This window comes from Pan paniscus, chromosome 9 (assembly GCF_029289425.2).
Source record: "Pan paniscus chromosome 9, NHGRI_mPanPan1-v2.0_pri, whole genome shotgun sequence".
Lineage (NCBI taxonomy): Eukaryota > Metazoa > Chordata > Mammalia > Primates > Hominidae > Pan > Pan paniscus.
In genome coordinates, this window is record NC_073258.2 from 62,775,843 (window position 1) to 62,782,124 (window position 6,282).

Below are 6,282 nucleotides of genomic sequence, written 5' to 3' on the forward strand. Positions count from 1 at the left end.
GGGTTTCACCATGCTGGCCAGGCTGGTCTTGAACTCCTGACCTCATGGTCCACCCACCTTGGCCTCTCATAGTGCTGGGATTACAGGCATGAGCCACCGTGCCCGGCTGATCCCTTATTGATGCACATTTAGCTTGTTTCCAGTGTTTGGTAATTACATGAAACGTTGCAATAAATAACTTTGTACACATCCCGCTTCAAATGTGTGCTAGCAGACCTGTGGGAAATTCCCAGGAGTGGAACCGCCGGGTTAGACGTGGCTATGCACAGTTGCGAAGGAAAGGAGAGGTCAGATGGCCCTCCTTGGAGATTACACCAGGCTACACTTCCACTGGCCTTGTCTGCATCTGTCTGGTCCCCATAGCTTTGCCAGCAGTGTTATCAAACTCTGTGAGCTTTGCCAATCTGATATTTGAATAATGGTATGTCAGTGTGGTTAGACATTTTAAAACAGCAATTATATTGGTGGCTGTTTACCGAGCAGGAGTACGCCATGCCAGGCACGTTTACATATGACATACTGCTCATTCCTCATGGGGAGCCACTGGAGGCAGAGAGCAGTTGCTCCATTTTATACAGGAGGAAACTGAGGCCCAGAGAGGTTAGGCACTTTCCTACAGTCCTTATAGCCCTGGGAGCAGCATGGGAGTTCGAACCCAGTTTGTCTGACTCGGGCCAATTCTCCTTCCTTATTCCAGGCTGCCTTTCAGTGACAGGCTGCTGAGGACACCCTAGGCCAGGAGCCACCCCACCTGGCCCACCGAGGCTCTGGACCCTCCCAGGGCTATTGCTTCTCTGGAGTTGGGTGATGAACAGAGGGTTGGACCCCCCCAAGCCCTGCATGGGGGTAGAGGCCCTCCCTGAGAAGGACCTCCAGAGCCCAGCTCTGCTCTCCCAGGGTGCGGTTCCATGGGAGGTGGGCTCCACTGGTCCTAAGCTCTGGGCAGGTTGGCATCCCCAGAGGGCAATGCTGACAACACCTCCCTTGGCACCCCCAAGGGTTCGTTTCTCAGCAGCAACTTCCAAAGGCTGTTCCCTCAGGTCTCTGTCCCTTTCCTGAGCCCTCCCCTGTCCTTCTCCAGGCAACCCACAGCCCCAGCAGCCTGTGCACATTTAGCGCTGGATCCCTGATCCCTTGGGCTTGGCCTCACTCCTCTCTGGCTCCATGCCCCCAGATCTCTTTGGCATGACCAACAACTGGCTGGCGAGCCCAGAGATGGGGGAAGAAGGGCCCTGAGCCATGAGTGCACCTCACTGCATGGCCCTGGGCACGTCCCTCTGCCTCCCGGGGCCTCACTGTGTCCACAGCCTCCTGCACGCCGCGAAGCACCTCCCCGATGTGCCAGCTCCCCCAGCACCAGCCTCATCCCAAGGAAGGAGGAGGCGACTCCCACTACTCAAGGGGCTATTCCCCATGGCACCCCTCAGGCCGCTGCAGGAGACTATAAGCCCCTCACAACCGAGGCCATTTTCCCCACTCCCTTCCCCGCAAGCCCTAAATGGCCCAGCAACAACTCTGAACTCTGATCTCGGTCAGCCCAGCACGGGTGGGGCAGGAGGTTCTGTCAACAGCGAGAGAAACTCGTTAACTGAATGTCAATAGGATTAAAGGCTCTGATGGTCCAGGAGAAAAATGTGACGTGACACATCATGACAGATACGTGGAAGGGCTCCTGGGGGGTGGGGTCCCGTGTGTGTGTGTGTGTGTGCGTGTGTGTGTGTGAGAGAGAGAGGGGGAAGGGAAGCAAATACATAGTAGCAAAGATGAGAGAGACAGAGACAAGTGACAGAGACAGAGAAACAGAGAAAAGCCAGAGACAGATGATAGAAGGAGAGAAAGGAAGGCATGAGAGACCAAGAAAGGAGAAAGTTTAGAAAAAAAAAAGACTGAGAGAGACAGAATCCCAGATACAACCAGAGAGATAGAGCAAAAGAAACCAGAGAGATAGAGAGATTGAAGGAAAGAGAGAGAGATAGAGAGCGAGAGAGAGAGAGAGATTGAGAGAGAGAGAGTGCCCGCGCACATGCCAGCAAGGGCGAGTGTGACAGTGCAGAGGGATGGGGGAGGGGACAAGCAAGTATGTAAATGAGAGGAAAATTAAGATTGAGCACTGAGAAGGGTTCTGCCCTGGGAAGCCTTTTGAGGAAGCCATGGACGGTGTCCCCAGGGACTCAGAATGGCAGCTTTGTCAGTCAGGCAAGGACGAGATGTATCAAGCACCCACGGCGTGTCAGGCTCTGCTGTGGTTGCCGGGGGGCAGGCGGGAGCTCGAAGAGCAGAGAGAGAGGGAGGTCGACTCTGCCTTGGGGATTCTAGACTTACAGAGGACATGGGAGGAGCCTGCAGTCCAGAGAGGCTAGGTGAGGCTGACCAGGTGTTGGGCCTGGGACTCCTGGCCTCACACTCACCACGCAGTACCACGGCACCGCACAGCTGCATGGGACACGCGCATACACAGACACACACACACAGCAAAGGCATGTGACTCTCAGTGCCTGGTGTGAGGTTTGGAGGACATCGTTTCAGGTCTGCTAGGCTAAGCAGTTTGCAGAACGGTGGCCAGGAACGGTGGGTACTGAGTAAAGATTAGAGTCAGCTCCTTGAGCCATAGGAAGTGATGGAGACACAGATTTGAGTCCCGGCCCTGCCATTCTTTGGGTGTGTGATCTTGTCGGGAGGCTTTCTTCTCTGAACCTCAGTTTCCTCTCCTGGAATAGCAGGATGATAAGAGCAGGGCTGTTGGGAGGTTTAAAGGAAAGCCCCTGACACAGAGGAGCGCTCCATGGTCCTGCCTCTCCTTCCCCTCATCCCAAGTCCCTGTGACGGTCAGGAAAGTCATTGAATGGAACTGGTCTTGGAAAGAAGCTGGGTGGAGCAGGTTGAATGGGAAAGGGCACGGTTAGTGTCTAGTTGTTCTCCCCACGTCTGGCCCTTTCAGCCGTGGAACCAGGAGAGTTGAGGTTGGAGATCCCAGGCAGACAGCCCGCAACCAGTAGGATGGGCTGCGCTCATCCAGCCGGAGCAGACCTGCCCAGTCCCACCGAGGCCCTCCCCCATGCACATCAGGGCTCTTCTGGGGAGGTGCCCAAAGCAGTGGGGAGTCCCAGAGCTGTCCGTTCCAGCCAGGGCCCAGAACATCTGCTGTGTCCTTGCTGTGTTCCAGCCAGGGCCCAGAACATCTGCTGTGTCCTTGCTGCCCAGGCTGCTGGCTGGCATAGAAACAGGCGGGAGGCTGGCCAACAGGCACTCCAGGAGTGTAAATTCCACATTTGCATCATGGATGTTCCCAGCCCCAAGGGCTGCTGACCTTTATGGCTGCTGCCTTGGTCCTTCCTCCCCTTCCAGCCTTCTGAGTGCAGCCAGGCTGGCCACGGGATACTGGAGCCTTGAAGGGGAAGAGGGGGCAGGTGGTGGTGGCCAGGGGCTGTTTGGCATGGGGGATGGGAAGGTAGGCCCTGCAGAGCCCAGCTTGCCCTCCCCTCCCCACCCCAGGCAGGAGGAGCCCACTCTTCCCTGATTCAGCATCTGCTGCCCCCTCGCAGCCAGGACCCCTTCTACCCCCACTGCAAGTCAGCCTGATGCACACACACAAGGGCAGCTTGGGCCCCAGATTAGCAGTGTCACTAAGACATCAGTCGCCCCCGGCTGCCTGTGACATCTCCCTAGGGATTGCCCCGTCTGTGCTGAGTGGCAGCAGTACTGAGCAGGCTGTCAGTTTTTCTGGGCTCAGCAGTCAGTCCTGCACCTCTGAGGGGTGAAAACCCCTCCCTGGGCCACCCCCACCCCCAGCCAGAGGACTCTCGTCAGGGGTGGCTTGGTCAGCCAGCTGGCTGGGCAGATTCCCTGTGATATATCTAAATGAAAATCCATCTACCTGCCCTCAGGAGAGGAGGCTCTGACCTAAGCCCCAGGACACAGAGATGGGGTGCTGAGCCCTGCCCCTGGGGGCTCACAGTCAGAAGGATCTATTTATTTGTATTTTTTGTTCATCCCGCAGATATCTCTTACGCCAGGTGCTGAGGATGCCTTGCGGATAGTTACGGGTTGAATTATATACCCCCAAAGGAAATGTTGAAGTCCTTACTCCCAGCACCACAGAATATGACCTTATTTGGAAATAGGGTCATTGCAGATGTAATCAAATTAAGGCAAGGTTCTGCTGAAGTAGGGTGGCCCTTAATCCAATATGACTGGTGTCCTTCTGAAAAGAGGGAAGACAGCCCTGTGAAGGCACAGACACACCAGGAGAATGCCAAGGGGTGACAGAGGCCGAGATGAGAGTGATGCATCCACAAGCCGAGGAACACCAAGCCAACTACTAGAATGTAGGGAGAAGCAAAGGAGGGTTCTCCCCTGCAGGTTTTGGTGGAAGCACGGCCCTGCTGATGCCTGATTTCAGATATGTGACCTCCAGGACTGGGAAACAATCAAGCTTTGTTGTTTCAAGGCACTCAGTTTGTGGTATGTTGTGATGGCAGCCCTGGGACACTGAGCTAGTGAGTGACACTGCTCTAGACCTGCAGGGGCTTACAAGGGAGCAAGGCAGAGATGGAGACGTGCAAACAGGTTAACAAATGCTTATGGCCGGGCGCGGTGGCTCACACCTGTAATCCTAGCACTTTGGGAGGCTGAGGTGGGCGAATCACCTGAAGTCAGTAGTTCAAGACCAGCCTGACCAACATGGTGAAACCCTGTCTCTACTAAAAATACAAAAATTAGCCAGGTGAGGTGACATGTGCCTATAGTCCCAGCTACTCAGGAGGCTGAGTTTGCAGTGAGCTGAGATCACGCCACTGCACTCCAGCCTGGGTGACAGAGCAAGACTCCATCTCAAAATAATAATAATAATAATAATAATAATAATAATAATAATACCATCCAGGCACAGGTCCAAACATCCTAAAGTGGCCTAGAGCGATGGAGTCACCCTACAGACAGATTCCTTTTTTTCTTTTTTGAGACCAACTCTCACTCTGTTGCCCAGGCCGGAGTGCAATGGTGCGATCTTGGCTCACTGTAAGCACTATAACCTCCACCGCCTGGGTTCAAGCTATTCTCCTCCCTCAGCCTTCAGAGTAGCAGGGATTACAGGCGTGCATCACCACACCTGGCTAATTTTTGTACTTTAGTAGAGACCAGGTTTCCCCATGTTGGCCAGGCTGGTGGTCTTGAACTCCTGACCTCAAGTGATCCACCTTCCTCGGCCTCCCAAAGTGCTGAGATTACAGGCGTGGGCCACCGCACCCAGCCCACCCCACAGACAGATTCTAATCTGTGTCTATGAGGAACACATTTGGTCCCAAGACAAAGGAAACCCAAAAACTGTGGCTTAAACACTTCAGGGCTTTCTCTTCTCACATTACAAGGACTCTGGAGGTGAGCTGCCCAGAACCAGTGTGCTGACTTCAAGATGCCAGCTTCCTGCTCCCACAGCTTTAGATGTTGACTTTCAACCGTATGGTGCCACAATGGCTACCGTACCTCCAGATTTCACGTTCAGATTCCTGGCAAGAAAAATGGAAATTAGGACCAAAAGAAACGCTACGAGCCCAGTCTGCCCCTTATTTTTAAAAGTGAAAACTCTCCTGAAACCCCACACAGTCAACTTCTGTTTATACAGATGTGAGGTGGGGGAATGTGGCAACCCTGTACAAAATTGGAATCTGGTCAGCAAGCAGGGAGGGAGGGAAAAGGAATTCGGTGGGCAGCCAACAGGGTCTGCACTGTTACACAATGGAGGGGGCTTGGAGCTGGTCATCCCCTAGCCAGGCCCATTTATATATCAGGGCACCAGAGTATAGAGAGGGGAAATGACTTGCCCAGGGTCACACAGCAACACAGGGGCAGGACTGGAACCCAGGCCTCCTAAGGCTGTAGCCAGAGCTCTTTCTACAGCCCTGCAACGTGATATGGCTGCTTGGTTGACAAGCCCCCTTTAGAGGACTAGGGGGCTGGGCATCTTCAAAGCTCCAGCACCCAGAAGCCTTCAGGAGGCGGGGAGGCATTGGCCATAACGGGAGGTGAAGGAAGCCTTCCCCTGTTGTTTTAACCTCTCGGGGCAGAGCCCGCTCCTCTGGGTGGCTAGCTGGTGGGTGGGTAATTAGCCTTGTCACCCCCTCTTCCGGGAGAGTCAGCTATATAATCTGCCCGTCAGCTGGGGAGAGGGGGCGGCCCCTCTCTACCCACTGCTGAGGCTGACGCTTGGCAGATGGGGGTGGCAGGACAGGCCAGCTGGTAGGCAGGTGGATAAGCGAGAGAAGACAGTAGGGTCAGGGGCCCAAA